The sequence below is a fragment of the Pavona decussata genome, unplaced genomic scaffold (genome assembly GCF_977016875.1).
Source record: "Pavona decussata unplaced genomic scaffold, jaPavDecu1.1 SCAFFOLD_155, whole genome shotgun sequence".
NCBI lineage: Eukaryota > Metazoa > Cnidaria > Anthozoa > Scleractinia > Agariciidae > Pavona > Pavona decussata.
This window is the reverse complement of record NW_028145567.1, coordinates 186691-205634: the sequence shown is the minus strand read 5'-3', so window position 1 is coordinate 205634 and position 18944 is coordinate 186691. Positions and strand designations below refer to the sequence as shown.

The following is an 18944-nucleotide window of genomic DNA, read 5'->3' as shown; positions in this document are numbered from 1 at the left end:
AGCAATGAAGTAAAAACAATTCGGAAAATTACACTTTATCGTTTAAATTTATAAATAAGAGTCAAAATTTTCTCATTTTCTGAAAAATTTATTATTTTCAAGCTCTTGTGAACGCACACTTTCGGAAAACAAGGGGAAGAACAATAACAGAAACGTTACTCTCATTTCTTGCGTTCTATCCTCACTTACGTTTGACAAGGCAGGAAAGTGTTTCAGCCTCCCAAAACGTGTCTCCCAAACATTGTAATAACCTAGCACGAAAATATACAAAGTAGACAAAAGATATATGTTGAACAAACTCTGATTGCACAGTGCCTATACGTTAACACGCTGCGGCTACTTAAATAGAAATGAGGTTGGGTGAATCTCGTATCAACGGTTTACTTGCTATTCTTTAAACTTAAAAAATGATTTACTTGGAAAAAATGTAACACGCTTATCAATTTAGATCGCTTTGAAATTTAGTAGACATTATGGCAGCGATTGATAAAAAACGTCCTATGTCGAAGACATTCACAGGTTCAAAATATTGGAACTAAATAAGCGACGAAAACAACAGGCCATTTCGCTTAATTTCACACAGCAGCCAAGTCTCGTCTGTTGTTGAGTGGGTCGAATTTTGGGGGTCCGTGGACGAAATCCTGCGCTGTGACCATTCAAATTTGAATTTCATTTGAATGGTCATAGCGAAAGTACTGCTCGAGAGCTGAGCTCTCGAGCAGTACTTTCCTATGGTAGAGTATATTGTTAGTAGTTTGTAACTCTTTTTGTGAATTTTCATCATAGGCGCCCTCGTGATGGGAAGTGATAAGTGGTATACACGAGAAGAAATTAAAATTTCTTTTGAAACAGAAAGCAAACGTTTAATAATACACCTAGGCAACCCAAAACAAATGCGAGCTTACTTTCAACAGAATTCAGATACTGAAAGAAATAAAAGTGAAATTATTTATATTGGTCTCAAACGTTAAGAAAAAAGAATAATAAATCTTTGCTTTTCCACAGATGGATGTGATAAGAATTGCACTTTATTATCCGAGAAAGCTTCCATGCAGTTATAAAAGTGGAGTACGACGAAAGACGGAAAATAAAGTATAGTTAGCAAGAACGTTCTCTTAAGTCGCTGAGATCTTTTTACATCATATAGATCGTTTCGATTTCTTATTTAGGAAACAATAACAATTGTTCTTTTTCCCCACTGGGGACCTTGCTAATTATTTGTCGTCTAGGATATCAAATCATTTCGATTTCAAGATTTTGCTTTGGATGGCAAAAGAGGCAAAACACCAAAATGGAACAAGCGGTATCTCTTCAATTTTTTCGTGCCCCGTACATCACCGGCAGTTGCTCAATGTTAAAACAACGGTTAATTTATGTCTTTGATACCGTACAAACTGCGGAGCAACTGATTATCGCAACAGGATTATCAATTACCTGTCATATTCAGCAAGACTAGCCGAGTCTTATTATCATGTGTGTTCATTCGATTGTTCATCTTACTACCGGGTTACTTTTTTACAAACGTTATATTGGCCATGAATACACCTTCTTCGTTTAAAAGGATGAATGAAGAATATTCTTGTGTAGTTTCTCTACTAACATAAAATGATAATCCAATACCAAAAGGAGCTCTCAGAATAACATCGGTACGAAATTCATTTCTGGAGACAAATTAAAAACCAATTTTTTCCCAATAAAAAACAGCTTTCGAGTTCTATAATAATATAACATTTTTCATTAAACTGACCGTTGAGAATAAAAGCATTCGAACACTCACGAGTATTTCTTCAAGATTCCGCTCATACCATTGTCAATTTAAAGTACAAAATCAGTAAGATGTTTCAGAGGTTGAAATTCCTGCAGGAGGGTTTTAATCGAAAATAAAAAAAAAATGGCAAATAAAAAACAGGAACAGAAAATAAGCGTGTTCAACAAATTTCAGAAAATTAAATTATAATATAAGTTAATTTTTTCAACAGTAGCATGCACCGTTTCTAACGTTTTCATTACAGTAAAAAAAATTCAGTTTTTTTTTTTCAATTTAAGTAATGTTTGCAACGATTTTGTTCCTGCAGAAAAAGCTTTTTAAACAACCTGACCACATGGCGTTGCAAAATAATATTACTGTTGAAAAAGCATTCGGCAGAAAAGAACGTTTGCTTTTAAATTCGCTATTTCGGGTAAACAAGGTTGATTTCTAATCGTTAGCAACACCTGCCCTGTAAACAACAACTGAACTAGGAATCATCTTTCTGGATTGAACATTTCGGGACCTTCGGAAGGTCTCGTTTCATTAATTTGAGCTTAAAGCATGTAACAGCGAATTACCTTTAGTTACTTTAAAGCGAAAGATAAAAAAGTGATGTTGCAAACGCAGGGAATTACTGTGCATGTTTAGGAACATTCAAGTTATTGAAGAAATAACAAGGACACTCTTAATTCCGCAATACAGTTCTGAGAATTCTTAACTTGAAGAGTGAAAGCACTGCCCTTGAAGCTATTTGGTTAACACTCGCAATCAAATTTAGTTTAATGCTCAGCAAACAAACCCTGGAGAAACAAACTCAGCTAAGGAGTGGTACGCATAAGTAGCAGAGATGAGTGCTGCTAAGAAATAACCGAACCGTCAAACGGCACGTTATCCGACTGGAAATCGGCCATAAACAATTAAATGAACGATCAAAAAATATTTACTTTACGATTTGGCGACAACAGGTTTAGCACCATCACAAAATCTACACCTGAAAGAAATTATGACACTTTTTTTATAATACCAACAAACTTTATAATTTTTGAGTTGTTGAAGGCTATAAAGCGCAAACTGAAAAAACGTGTTCAAGTTTGGAAGCGAAGATACTTGTTTTTGAAGCAGTCTCCACGGCAAGAATCATCGAATGATGAAAAAGGGATATGCAGAAAACACCCAAAGATAAAACACTACCCAATGGCTCAACATTCTCAACCTCTTGAGACTTTTCAAAAATTGAGAAAAGCGTCCGTGTCAGAACGTTTAAAAAAACAATCCAAAAATATTCCACGCGATAGGAAATTTTGCCTTAAAAATTAGGTCGAGTGATTGAGTTATGTATACGTTTTATGATTAGAAACAGATCAAACCCTGGAACCCAAATTACATTTGAACAGCGTTGGTTTCATTTATGGTGTACCAATATTTTAAACGTCCTCGGATTAAAAACCAGCGACATAAATTTTTGAGAAATTCACTTCAATAGAATTATGTTATCAGTCATGATACAATGTTCATTCTGTACAACTGTGGCAATTCTTTAACAATGCGGCATTTTCAAATCAAGGCCAATATTATCAAACATTCCCGACAAATTATTTCAGCAACGATTCCTTTTTAAACAAAAATGCTGAGCCCCAAAACGATGCCTCCGTTTTTCTGTACAATATTACTTATTTTTGTCAGATTTACTGTATTTAACGTCAGAAACAAATAGTGCTTCCTTCTCTCCCATTGAAATATACAGTATATAAAGTAAACGTTTTCAATTTCTCTAGTCATGATGATAAGTACGAATGAGTAAATGTTGTTTATCAGATACGTTATCACGAACGAACCTTTACGAAAAAATAAAAGATCTCGGAAATTATATAGCAACGTTTAAACTGTATATATACCGAATTAACGCATTAAAAGAAACATAAGCTAATATAAAGAACTCTGAAATTTCTTGCGCCGATCAATGCAGCTGCATAACACTGCAGGAGACAAAAATATGCTCGAACGAATTTACAGTCAGGCAAGTCTGTAACCAAGAAATGAATCAGATCATTTAGGTTTTTGATCTTTCCCATTTAGGTTGATCGCGGAAATAACAAGGACCGTCATCGACGACGCAATAGAGTACTGAGAATGAAGAGTGCAAAAGTAGAAGTGAAACCCTTGAAACAATTCGGTTAACACTCACAGTGAGATTTAGTTTGTGACTGTTTCAGGACCCAAATCCTCGATAAACAAACTCGTTTAAGCTATGGAAGAGCAGCTACTTCAGACCAAAATTTAGAAGAATCAGCTAACAACGGCGACACAGAGAAACAATCTTTATAAACAATCACATGACCGACAAAGGTCGATCAATTTTTCCGCGCATTTACAGTGGGGTTCTTATCTTACTTTCTTCAGTAGCAATGTAAAACACAAATGAAACGAGACATCGAGGACATACAGTGAAGCGGTGCGAAATTGCGAGATCAGTAACAACATTTAAATCACAATATTCACATAATTCAATGGCCGGTCCTAAGAAAGAACTTCCCCAGGCTTAAGTGTTTATTTGACAACTAAATGCGCTCAAATTTGCGAGAACCAGCAATTATCGATGGCTTCGGAGATTATTTTATCAAGGTTCAACACTCTACGTAGCACTTTGAATACAACAAATTTATTCCGTTTGCTTATTTAATTTTAAAAATAATTTTAAAACCAGAATGAGTTTAGTATGGTTATAAGATCGTTTAAGAAATAAGATAAACAATGAAAAAAGTAGCGTCAAGTCGACAAATTTGCATATTTTTAAACTTTGAATTATTTCCTAACAGGAGTTGACGGTAAATAAATTTAAACCAGAAACACAGTATCGTTAATATAAAATTTTAAAATAATGAGTAATAAGTAATGAAGCGAATTCAAAAGAAATACGAATTTTAACAGCGACGGTTTCAGACCAGGCAAAGCGATATTGCATTAAAATGTCCTTACTTAATACAAAATTGATTCTGTTGAAAATCTGAAACTAATATCTCAGTGATTGTTAACCATGATATAGTCTCTTTCTGTAGAAATAATTTAGTAGGGTAAAACCAACACTAACTTGTGTACAACATGGTAGAATTACGCATACTGCATTGCCTCCGTATTTGTTTCATTGCTTAGACCTTATGAAGAGAATAACCGTTTTCTGTACCAATATTTTAAAGATAAGAACCAACGAACAAATCCTATCTATTTCATAAAAGAGATCAAGTCAATGATATTGTGCATATACATGTACAGAAATCACTAATATGACATCTCTGAATCGCCTTAATGTCATTTGCCTTGTAAGAAGCGTCGGCAAAAAAAAACAAATCGATGAGTCAAGTCGGTGATATGTAACACAGCCAACGAGGCATTCTTCACAAAATACCCAGTAGCAACAAATTATCTTAAAGTAATAATTAACCCCCAGAAGATCTCAGTCAGAAAATTATGTCAACTATAAAGAGGGATAAACGTCTTATCTGATAACAAGATATTCCATATTGTGTCCTTTTCATCACTTTAATTCAGATTGAAATTGCATCTGTCAAAACAAAAATAATGTAGATTTTGAACATCTTGGCGATTACTAAATTTGAAACTGGCCATGTAGCATAATAGAAATTAATTTCGAACTAAAGAAATAGTGTCTGAGAAAATAAAAAAAAACAATTTTACCAAACTAAAGTGCGAAAACATGGCATGAGCAACAAATTGATAGAAAATTTTCGAATCTCAGTTCACGGAAACGACAATGAGAAACGAACATATAAAAATAACATGTAAAACCTACTTTATGTGCGCAGTGCATTTCCTCTCTTTGAATCCTGTTCAAACTCGTTTATGAATAAGAATCAAGTCTTAGACAAGCAGCGCTAATACATTAGCAAGGCTAACTCATCTTTCTATTTTAAACAAAATTTACATTACTCATTCAAAACACTCAAAGCGGAAAGCAGGCTTCTTCTTCTCTTGGCAAAAAAGCTCTCTCTCCGAACATGCCTTTTCTAAAATCGTTTACATTACAACAATAAACACATACTTCACTTCCCGATAAGGTGTTCCTCATTTGCAGATAACATGATGCGGCCAAATAGAATCTTTGGATTTCAGAGTAATTACAACTCGATCTATTTTAGTTCTCACATCGGTGCTAATTGGGGGCTCAAAATAAAGAATAGCACAGGGAAACCGCTCCGGACAGAGTAAATAAAGACGATAGTTTTTCCTTTGTTGCGACTTATCCCAAGTCAATAATCACTGAACAATAAAAGCGTGAAAGCTGCTGTTATTCAGTTGAAGTAGAAAGGACAGTTCACAGGAGACGTGGTTAGGCGGAGGTTTATCCCACTTTTTCACTCCGAAAGTCTATAATCTAAGAAAATATCCTGGCCATGATTTATTTTCCACACCATTGAAAAATAAACAGCAGCTGGCATGAAAATACTGCGCAACACATATAATACAATTTTATTCACAGATGAAAGCATTGTTGAGAAAATGGATATTTAGTCATGTTTGATTCTCGGCTATAGTTTTCAACCACTGAAATATCTACTGACGGCCGCACTCCACGGACGGACAAAATTCGCAGATTTTCTGTGGAAGAAAATAACAAGGCTGTCGAAGATGAAAACATAACCGCCAAAAGCTTTGCTTGAAAAGCGACATACAAAGAGAAAATCATTTATCACAGAATAAAAATTACATCGATTTTAACATTTCTTTTTAGACGATATAACACAATGAACTAGCTAAATTTGCGTCCAACACCGGCGAATTAGTACGCAAAGCGAACAATACGAAGGTACCAAATTAAAATGTTCACATCAACAAGCCCTCAACCAAAGATGGACATGAATTGAGCACTGAAGCACAAACCCATAAAAGCATTTTCTTGAGACTTTTCGCATGACAATCAAGGGTAAAATAAGTTAAACATATGCGGCAACTAGCTTTTGAACAAAAATAATCTCAATTGTAAACACATGATAATGCTGTGAAAGGCCCAACTGCATGGCAGGAACTAAAGTAAATTTGAATGAACACGCAGATAATGAATAACAGTAGACTGGTTTTATTTTAGGGAAACTTTACTTTTCAAAATCAGTTTTTAAGCTTAAACAACATTCACTTTAATGGGGACGCCCCCTTTTTACCGAAAGTTCCAGATGTTGCAAACGCTGTTTTGAAAATTACCACCAAACACTTTTTAACAAAAATTAGATTAAAATCAAATTTGAACGCCCATGATAATTTACAGGATGAAAACAGACACGTTACAATCGCAAAATTGAGCTAGCTCGCCTTCTTTCTCACTGCTACTACGTTCAGCGATTTCACAGTGATCACTCATTTAACAAGCACACACTGAAATTAGGTATTGCAAGAAAAACATACCAGCTTTAATGGGTGGTTCGACGATAATTCCGTCCGTTGATGATAATATTTACAAATATAGCTCGTTCACGACACCATTTTTTAGGACCGCGGACAAAATCCATGCAAGTTCTGCTCTGTCGAACAGTACTTCCCTCTGGTACTGTCAATTACGCTGTGTAAGGTAGTTGATGAAATCTAAGTCCGTGTACAAAATCCTAAAGGGTGACCCTTCACATGAAAGCTATCGAGCAGTACTTTGCTGTAGTACTGTTTATTATTCTGAACAAGGTGGTTTTTTTTAAGTAAGGTCAAATATTTTAAATGATAAAGACTGTGCAGACAGCTTGTACCACATCGGGTAAAATTTAAAAATTCAACTTGACTGTACCACCATTAGATTGGGTGACGATATTTTCAGGCAAGCCTTAAAGAGTTTATCGTGCAAGACTAAAGTTATTTTATTCTTATCCATATAAGTTATTCCGCAGCATTTTAACGACAGATAATGTCCTTTCTTTGATATTTTGAAAAATCTAATTTTCTTTTTTTTCCAGAAGTGGGCTTAAGGGCTTTTGACAGTGAGTGGGTTAACCGACTAATTTTCAAATTTTGTCTTGTGGTGTTTTCCAGGAATTCGGAAGAGATTTTTCGTTAAGCGCCGAAGCTGCTGTTTTTAGTCGAGCAAAAACTTTAAAATCGTAAAGGTGCAAGCCTCTACAGAGCCACATTTATGTATGTTTTTCGCATCTTTTGCTTAAAAAGTTTTATCTTACGGCGCAAAAAATTGGTTATAAGGACTCTAAGGACTCTCAAAGCGAGGTCCACTAAAGATTTAAAAATGAAAGGTGTAGTTTTGGGCCAAATTTTGGACAGTTTATACTGAGGGACGGGCGAGTAACTAATTTTCTTTAACGATCTGGGCGTGTGGAAGGGGGTGAAGGAATGTAAGGTCTGAACCTTTGGACCGGACCAATTTTTTTTCGACAGTTAATATTTGGAGAAGGGTGGTTGTGTAGTTTCCTTTACTCTACTGGGCAGGGAACTCCTATGCAAAATGCATTTGGGAGGAAGGAAAACATGGAGGTTACCATTGATAAAGAGGATTCAAAGTAATTTGAGGGTTAAAATGTTTGCCCCACTTTCAAAGTACGAGATTTAAAAGACAAATGATTGTAGATTCCAATATCTGTTCAAAAAAAAAAAGAGGAGTAAACACAATGGAGGTACATTTAAGTACAACGGGCCAAGGCTTGGATCTAAGACATTTAATCGACATTCAGATAGTCATAATAGACATTTGTGTCCGTGACACCAATCTAACCATGCAGGCATATACTACAAACACAGAAATCCACCGATCCTTAGGTACCATCTTCAAAAAGAACATTCCTATAGTAGATAACGTCAAATTCTTCATTCAGTAAACTTGATAGTCTATACAGAAAAAGGAAGATCAACATATGTTTATAAGTCCGCCGGCTTCCGTCCCCTCCAACATATGCCTTGCACTCAAGATCAAAAAGTCAACATCGAGCTAAGCTATCTAGTCTTGTCACATTTATTTTGATGAGCGGGGAAAAATACCTCAGACTGTTACTTAGGAAAGCTATTCTGATTGCTTAAATACATATAGCGACCAGCTGGGGGGTCGTGTTTGGTCTTTCACCTTTAACGCCTATCAAAGTGAAAAGACAAGTCTAATATCTATCCAATATAGCTTTGTTTCTAATGTCCTGATCCACGATTAAAAGGTAACTTATGTTTTATCTCGCTCGTTGAAAATGTTTTCAAAATGTACTTTCAAGTTACAGTTTAAGACAAATCTGAAGAGCAAAACTCCAGTTCCAATAGGACGTGAACTCCCTGTTTTCCTACAGTCTAAAGGTACTTCGCGTAGGAGTTGTACTTTCCACTCTCCCCACCCCTTCCCAAGTATTAGCTATCGAATTTTGTTTCCAAAGATATGTCTAGAAAACAATGGTCCACGGGTCCAAAGGTCCAGACTATTTATTATGATGATAGTCCAAGACGGTGAAGATCTCTATAAAATCTGTGCAAGTTTGTAATGTAGGCAGTGAGCGTTATCCATTATGCGCATAAAAATACAAACTGCAGAGTATGCATATCTACGTGTACGTGGATGGATAAACGAGCGCTCCATTGCAGCTAAAATCTAAATACAAAAACTAATCTGGAAGGATCCTATTAAACGCAGAAGACGCTTGTAGGAGGTTATAGGAGCCAGGGCGTTTTTACGATTAGGGATTTCAACGCGACTTAAGAGAATAGCGGGCTGACCAAACAGTTGAAAATGAGTTCCTGCTTTAATCCGACTCACTTAGGGGCAGATTTAGGGGGAGAGGGGGGAAGGGGGTTGTGGCCCCCCTTTTTTCTTGTATATTTAAAATGTTTTTGTAGCCGTCTTTCGAATGGTATTATGCAATCAAACGCTCTGAAAAAAAAATCCTCTTAAAGTCTGTCTTCCGAAGCCTTAGCTTTTGGTCACAATATGCCCCCAGAATACTATAAAGCAGTAGCCCACTACATGGAGCCTCCATACGTGCTCTACCCTTGAGTCAACCCTTCCCCGTTTAATTTTATTTTTAGAAGAGCCTTTTCCGTGAAAAACTGTTTCCGAGGACGTCCGCATATGACCACAGAGTGTGCAAAAAAACAAATGGTGGCTGAAAGGGGATATCAACAAGTTCTTTTGGTTTTTCTTTCTCTTTTCTTTTTTTTCCTTTTATTGTCCATTTACGATCGAAGAAAACTAGGTAACCAGTTTTCCTCGGTCGTAAATGCCGTAAAGTTAATAAATAATCTGACTTAAATGAAAGACCTGGAATATATTCAATTAGTCTCATGTGTGCGTTTGTTTTGCATAGTCCAAGATTACATTAGCTCGGCTCGGCTCCCGTGTAAAGCAGAATCTCCACGTATGTGAACTTTTCGCAGCGTGTGTGTGGGGGGAGGGGGGGGGGGGAGGGAGGCTCTTGCGCTCTCACCACAATTCCAACAGATGTAAACAGAACAATGGACCAATCAGAACTCAAATACATGTAACTGGCACCGAGCGCGGAAAACGCGTGCGAGTAAGTCACGATTGGTTTTGGTTTTCCTTCTCACTGGTTGAGAAATTGGTGTGAGCTTTGCTAAGCAAAAGCAAAATAAACTAGAAGGCCATCACCAAATTACTTCGACGCTCAATTGAAACCCGTGCTAGACACGTAAGTAAATTGTTCTGTCTGAAAATAAAAAGGCATTATTAAACCTGTTTACCAATGCTGTCCCTGGTGTAATAATGTAAGGAGTGTTTATTAAAGAAAGGTATTTATCTGAAAAGTGGGATGATTGTTGGAGTAAGGGCATTCGTTTATAAATACATGGTGCCTCACAAGGGCGCTTATCGTAGATCAATAGTTATCGTAAATCAGCAGAGGGAGCTTGGGTTATTGAAAGGCCTGTCCAGGCGATAGGTAAATGAAATGGTTGTGGTACTTTGTAGGAAATGTTGGCGAGTCTGAAAATAGTGTTTACTAGAAACTGATTGAAAATGATGCCTTAAAGGAGATGTTACATATGAAACACCAGTTGTTCAAAGAGATTAGCAAAACAACTTGGCTCTTAAAGACAGCTGCTGTTAAGGAAACAGAGGATATTCTAGCCTTGGTAGGATCTCAGACCTGCTCGTGCTCCTTCAAACAATCTTGGTTTTCCTAATACAATACGAAAAGTGTATTTTGGCTTAATTAAAAAAAAAAACTGAGCAACATCTCTGCCGGCAACAAATGTCCTATGAAGTGACGGGCTCTGAGGCTCCTCGTTCTGGGTGTGTATCCGTTCACCTTACACGTAGAGAGGTTCAAGTCTTTGCAGGAGAAAGAAAGCTCCTGGGCCTATTAGGTGCTAAACACAGGACTTCACTTGAGTGACTAGCAAATTGCTGGAGAGGTGGCAGACAGAAAAAGTCAACAAACAAAGAACTATCAATTGCAGCCGTCAAATGTCCAGAATTTCGTAACTGAAATGGAAACTTTTAGACAGGAATCAAGTTAAAAAAAACCCATGAAATTCCAAGAATTCCGAAAATAATCCCCTCCAGTCCAAGCTACAAACATCCTTGAAAGTGATACCCTTCTCCAATATCCAGAAAGGATCAGCTTTCAGATACGTTAACTGAGCTTTATAATATTAACAAATTTTAACAAATATCCATATTTTTTTAAATGTTTTGTTCAACTAAATCCATTTTACATGTAAATTTCAATCAATAATTATTATAAGCCTTCCCCAGAATATATGCATGCACTCTGCAAATGTTATTTGAATGAGAAATTTGAACCAGTATTCTTGGAACTATTGTCATTGCTATTCCTGTTGTTGTTGTTGTCATGCAACAGCCCATTAACATGTAGTCACCATCATTAATTCTGACAAATATAAATGCAGCACAAAATTGTAACATGCAGAAAAGAGCTTAACTCAGCAGGGCTCAAACTCTGACAGCTAATGTCCCACATGTACCCTACCACAAAAGCCCACCTTGACTAGTATTTGGTATTTTTTTCTGGTTGACTCATCTCCACAGAAAGCTCATCACAACAAAGAGTGAAAGACCTTGCTTTGTAGGAAAATTGGCAAAGAGACTGTGGCATGAAAGAAGCAGACTGATTGGAAAAAACATTTTTCAAAACTGGCAGACCCAAAAGTGCACATGAACTTCAAGTATATCATTTCTAATTTAAACCTCTCCATCACGATACTGCCTACAAATATCTTTTGCAAAAGAAATTTCAAGCTAAGTTATTATAGTTGTCACTTGTGTATTTTTTGAACTTACTTTTGGGTACAGCGCCGTATTTACACGAAGCCTGCATGCACATGGATATGAGGCCTGCAGTTGACTGGGCTACATCCAGTCTAAATAACGTTTTATCATTCTTGTTCTTGTTGTGCTTTTGCAGGAGAGAAATAGAAACCCTGATCCCCCATCTTCTGGTCTTGTAGCTTAATTGACTTTTCTGGGAAAGCCTTTAAATAGTCAGGTTTAATCTGCTTATTAATACTTAAAGACATGACCACTGTGCTGCACGGGTCTGAGACAATAATAAATAAATGGTGGCAATCTTAGCAGATACTACACATTGTAGTAGCACCCACCATCGGTAGTTACAGCAACCATAAGCTGAAATTCTGACAGGCAAGATCAGTGACCAAGCAATGAAACCCACTTGACCAGACCAGAGTGACCAGACTAAAGTCACCTGAAGTAAAGAAGGACTTTATCCCGGAGCTCAGAAATTGCTTTAGTGTTCTGGCCACCACTGGAGATGATGAGCCTCAGGCCTTAGCAAGAAATGGGATGACAAGAAAAGTGCCTACATGGAGACTGCAACGAAGGTTCTCAGCTCTCACAAGATTAGAAGCAATAAAGAATGGATTACACCAGGTACGTTAATTTTGTACTTAGGCTAAAACTAATGAACAGAAAATGCTGAAAGAGAAAATACTGAGCACGAAGTCACCCAGTTGATGGAGCATGTTAAATCTGCCAACAAGGGCAAAGACAGAGAAGCAAAACAGTACAGCACTCAACAAGCCAAGTAGAGGAGAAAAGTAAACAGGCTGAAAAGGTCACATTACAAGGGGACATGAGCATGGTATATAAGATGTAAAAACAGCTGCATGGTTCATACCCAAGCCAGTCTGCCCCAGTGTAGGATAAGAGTGGGAATGCTCTACCAACAATGGCAGCAGGTAGCAGGGTGACCTGAGCCAGAAGTGAGGGTACTAACAAACTCTCCAGATGACGATGTCCATGGGAAGAGGATTTAACCTCATTGCAAACCTACCAAAAAAAGGACCTACAAAACTGCGACAGTTGGAGAGGAATTCACTATACTCTCAATCCCAAGCTAGCAAGGTCTTCTGCAAGGTTTTACTGGCAGGGGCACATTGATGAAATGATTTAGAACAGACTGTGAGAGGAACAGGCAGGTTTCCAGTGAAGAAGAGGGTATGTTGACCAGATATTCACCAGGTACAGACCCTACATGCAAAACTATTAAACTGTTAAAACATTCTTTAACATATTCTGGCTAATATCTTTGCGAAATGTCTTTGACTATGCTAGTCAACTAAACCTATATCTAAAAAGAGGCAACAGTCAGGCTACACAATTATACACAAAGCAACTGGTCTGTGTGTCAGCCAGATGAACACCTCCTACATGTAATCCTCTGTCACTGGATGGTACAGATTTGGAGTCTGATGATGACTTTATATATCTGAACAGCATCACTAACAAGGACAGGGGAGCTCAAGAAGACAATCAAAGTCATCAAGGCAAGGTTCAGCAAGGCCAGAGGAGCATTTATTAGACTTCAACAAATTTGAAAGTCCTGAACCAGCACAGCTTAGAGCCCAAGATCCAGCTGTGCCATGCAGAAAGAGAAACTTTTGAGTAGAGGAATGTTTCTTTCCCATTTTCTTTCCAGTTTGCGAGGATCTACGCAATATTTTATCACGCTTCACTTTTTGCATGAAAATAAATTTAATATCATGTAAGACGTACCACTGAATCGCATTTTTCCTCGGAAAAGCTACCATAAAATGCCATAGCATAGAATCTGAGCCACTGTGAAGGGTATGGTCTCAATCAGGTAAGTCTGGGATAGGTTATAGAAATATGAGCAAAAAGGGTACATTTTACGGGGACGCTGATGAATTTTGTTGAAAATAGGAATCGACACTTGGGATTGAAGAACCTCAAAATCATTACAGCAACTTTAAAGCAACTAATTCATAATAGAAAGCCTAGGCCTCATTTCTTCTGCTCCCACAATCCAGGGTTGTAATTCCGAGAAGGAGGGATTTAACACTTGTTTCTTTGCTAGTTGGTAATTAAATAAAAACCCAGCAGCGCAACTGCGACATTCGGAAACACGCTTCCGGTCCAGTGGAGCGGGAAGCGCACTTCAGGTCAGTATTCCATGGGAGCGCAGTTACTCAGCTCAAGATGGCGGATAACCAGACCAGAGGAAGGAATTAAATTTCACTTGACGAATGTTTTGGGGGTCTTCGTTTTCGAGTTTTCGGGGTCTTAGGGTCTTAGGGTCTTCATTTTAGAGGTCTTCGTTTTAGAGACACCCTAGTTTACTGGTATTTACAAGATGTTCCTTGAGATTAAAAAAGCTGGCATTTTTTCATCGAAGGGCATTTCAATGACAGCTGGTACAGAAAATGTTCGACTAAAACTGATGTGAAATAATGTTATTAATGATAGAAAACTAAAATTGATTGCTTAACAAATTACATGTTAGAAGAGTGCAATATCAATATCATGCAAAAAGCAAAGCAAGACAAGTTTACAAACTGCTACATGTACTATACACAAATAAAAATGACAAAGCTAAAGGTTCCAGTAAACTGAAAAAGTCAATATGCCAGAATCAAGAGGAACTATAATGCTGACTTTTGATTCTGGATGGACGACAAATACTAAGCTGTAAAAAACTGTAAAAAATACATTGTAGGCATGCACACAACCATAAATGTGGCAAGAATTGCATAAAGATCCCATTTCAAGTTAACAAACATGACAGGTACCTGGCAGATTTATCCTCTATTGCAAATTCCTCTTTTCTTACCACCAATAACAGATGACAACCTGAAAAATAGATTTTACTTGTATAAGCTAACATGTGTGCCCTGCTGACTTCCCAGGCCTCATGTTTGACAGATCAGTTTCAGAGCTGATCTCCTTGTTCTTAAGACCCTGATCCAGGCACAATTAAGCAAATTCCAATGATTATGTTTGCCATCTGACTCATTAGTATGAGTTGAGTCCAAACATCTCACTAAATTTCTACAGCCTACACAAGTATAAATTATGCAAAATTTAATTTGCCCTCACTTTAATTAGAAGTAATGTGATTGGTTTGCCAGTTGCAGTATCAGAAAATGCAAAAGTGTTTCCAAAATAATTTTATTGTAAGCATACAAGGCCAGAATTCTGCAAAATCTTTACTGATTTTAGATGGTAAAGGTAATTAGTCAAACTGGGCCACCAGCGTAGCGTGGAGAAACTAAAAGCATTTTTACTTCCCCCCAAATGCGACGCTAGTCTATCACAGATTACCCATGAATGAAGTAACTATGGGAGTATTATAATAATATTTCTCCCCTGGATCAAGCCATTCCATTGCAAAGTCACCACCAATATGAACCTGGGTCGAAAGACACAATGTGCAGTTAAATTGAGTCTGTGGAAAGAGAACAGCAATGCAGAGACCAACCTACCCTCAAGAAACCAACCATTATAAACGAAATCTGATCAATTATGTCCAAATCACTAAACCACACATCTAGAGTCATATGTATGAGTGAGCACAACAAATTTTGTCAGCATGGTGCAACCAGGTTATTGTACCTAGAGTGAGAAAATGAATACTGAACTGGGCATGCAAGCAAAACGAGTGACCCAAACCTGTCCCCTGGCGCCCACCCTACCACCTACCTGCTCCCATGGGAATGGCTTTGAAGAACTCATGTGGCAAAAAAAATGTATCCAGGAAAAATTGCACAAATTGCTTAGTGAACATAAACAACAAAACCAAATGGTTATTTAAATGTTAAGAAGGGTAATTAACCGAAACACCGGCTGGATAAACATATTAAAGGTTCTTAAAAATATATCTTGGCAAACCAACAACGAATTAAGAGCAATAAGCCACTTACATTCGCCTTCGGAATTTCAGATAAAAAAAATACAGAATTTCGAGGCCTTTTTTCTTCGTGTCACAAGGAAGTTATTCAAAACATTACCTTTCATCAGAAACAGCGACTGGGAAGGAGAGTAGAGGAGTTACTGAGCTAATATTAAAAGCAAATGAATACTCACCTCGTCCGACCAACAGACGTGACAACACGGTCGTAAATTAACCGAAAGCCATTTTTGCCCAAATAGCGCAGTCGACCTTTCGGTATCAATTCCAAACGTTTCTTTTGTACCAGACCATGCGAGTGTAAGAGACCCATAACTTCAAATTACGATGGAAGGCAAAAAAGCACCAGAAACTCTGCTACCAAACTGCAAATGCATGCGGAACTCTGCCGCGGCTTCAACTGCGCGTCTTGTTGTCGAGTGTTACACATGCGATTGTTACGTTTCCGTCGCGAGTTCTGATTGCTCGAAAGTTTGAGCGCGGGAAGTTTGCGCGCGCTTGGTACATGAGTGATGAGACCCCGCGATATGCCGACAGGAAATGCTTGTATGTTCAAATGTCAAAAACCAGGAAGAACTTGACAAGTCGAGATTTCAAGATTCTCGTCAGCTTTCCTAAGCGCTGTGACCTTTGTGGCCCACCATGAGCTAAATATGACTCGGTAGCACGTAAAATTTATATGACAACTGGCGGTGGCTTGCTCTGCTTTACATCGCCTCGTGGTTTCGCAAAGAAGTTGGATCACCAAAGTCCAAAAAGTCACTAGAGGGATCAAAAATTAATTGGGGCTTTAGGCTAGGACCTACTTCGGCCCGTGAAAAACTACAGGGGTCTGAAAGCTTTCAACATACGTCAAATGCTATCCACTTGGAATGTACGTTTTATACCTTTTCAAAAATAGACAGGTCATACAGTGCACAATTAAAATTAGAAATTTTTTGAAACTGTACTCTCGACTCTTGAATCCGTTCTACAACCTTTTAAAGCCACTTACCAAACCAATATTACAAGTAACATATCTAAGGTGCACTACTTGTTGAGCAGCGGGGTTATTGCCCGGGTATGGGAGGGGGCGGGGTGAAGGAGGGGCCTGTATAGTGGGTTATACGTGGAGGCTCCACCTTCTTAGTGAATGAAAGGTTAAACGAGATGTAAAGTTTTAGTATTTTTAAGCATCGGAAAATAGACTATGCACGGAGAGGGTGGTAATCCAAAAAAGGGTAACAAAACCTGAGCAGCCGGAAACCTACCACGTCAAGATTACGCTTGCCACCGGAAAATAAGTCTTGCGCTCATCTGTGAGGTGAAAGGGCCGGGGTATAATTTGTTTTTTCCTTTTGCGTATAATAATAATAATAATAATAATAATAATAATAATAATAATAATAATAATAATAATAATAATAATAATAATAATAATAATAATAATAATAATAATAATGATGGTTTATTTAAATTACACATTATAGCATATAAAATGAAATACAATGTGTTTACAATTAATAAGATAATATATTACAATTGTTCGTAGGGACTGGGATTACAAGAAGTCAATATAAAAAGCTATTTACAATTCCATTTACTGTAAGATGCTAAGGAAATAATGAATTAATAATCATATGTGATTCTACGATGTTTTCGCCATTGCAGGAAAAAAACTCATTCCGAAACGATTTGTTCTATACTTGAAATGGCTATAACTGGCATTGTTCCTAAGATTGTAGGAGTGGCACTCAGAACGCATGCTAGGGAGCAGGCAGTGCAGCTGGCAGTCCAGGTTATCCTTAATTTTCTGGGTGTGTATTAAGGAAAAGGGTAAGAATTGAACCACCAGGAGGGCCTCCCGTTGAATGCCCCCCCTCCAACCGTAAGGTTATCGGGCTGATGTAACTGCTTGAATTACGTTCAACGCGATCGGTCGGAATGCGACACATACATGCATGAGGCTCATAAGCTTAATTTGTACGTTGCATCACGTCTATCATGTGCAATTCAGTTGCAGTTAAGAATCGAATCTGCAGAGTTTTTGATATCATGGCATTCACCTCTCGAAGGAACATACCATTTTAATTTATTTTAATTTATTTTTTGGGAGCGGAGGGTGGGTAAAGTTGGACAAATATCCCCCCTCCCCCCCAAAAAAAAATCCTGCAAAGCCTTTTTAGAACAAAATAATCATAGCAATCATACAAAGGGTAACAGCGCTTTTGGTCACGAATGGAAATAAAAGATACACCCTAAGCTAAGAAGATTTGTTACATTTCGATCGGCGTTCCAATTAAAAGCAAGTGATTGTGGCCGGCTTGTTGTCATCCTTCAGACCAGAAGACTCTACTGTGACATGACATTGTCTCAAATTCTTCGCTAACTAAATTTCGCCTCAAAAGATAGTTAAAAATATAGATATATATATATGTAGGTGTGGTTAATCACGTGATTAAAATATCAAAAGTTCCTCAAATTCCTAACTGGGAGGTACATGTAGTTATTATTTTCTATATTATAGACCATCACCCACCCCCCTAATCCCCCCTCCCCCCCCCCAAAAAAAAACTATACATATCAAGGGAAACAGGCCTTAATTAATAAGCTTGAAGAACCAGTTTCTTCCTAATCAATAGGCAACGTCTTCGTCCACAGGAACACCAGAAATGTGTGTTTTATTCATTTTCTTTTTGGTTGTTGTTGCACGCTTCCAAGACGTTCGCCCAAAGCTTTCTAGCCTGCGAGCAAGCTCTCTTGGAGGTGGGCCACCCCCAAGAGAGCTTGCTCGCAGGCTAAAAGCTTCGCGTGACTTCAACCGGTTTCCCTACTATCACTTAATACTACTATAAGGATACTTAACTTGGCAAAAACACAAAACAAAATAAAAACCCTAGCCTGCGTAGCTGGCGGGATGTTGCGTGAATGCGAAAGTTGGACAAACGAGCAGCGAAGCCGCGAGGGAAATGGGTTAAATGGGGGAAAGGAAATATGAAATTTGTCGCAACGTACACCGCCCAAACTTTACTTTCATGCCATGCAATTTGTTGGCGTGGTCCTTACAAGCGCAGTCACTGGTACACAATAAG

At 37.8% G+C, this 18944-nt stretch overlaps 1 long non-coding RNA gene across 3 annotated transcripts in view; it reads right to left on the bottom strand.

Moving 5' to 3' along the window:
• The window catches only part of LOC146465702 (uncharacterized), a 90818-nt gene extending 74539 nt beyond the window's left edge, over nucleotides 1–16279 (bottom strand). For all 3 annotated transcript variants that reach the window (XR_014868212.1, XR_014868211.1, XR_014868213.1), the window contains exons 1-2: nucleotides 16050–16279; nucleotides 14756–14816 (exon numbers count right to left, since the gene is read on the bottom strand). This is a non-coding gene — a long non-coding RNA (uncharacterized LOC146465702). The remainder of the gene's footprint in view (nucleotides 1–14755; nucleotides 14817–16049) is intronic.
• Nucleotides 16280–18944: the final 2665 nt, after the last annotated feature.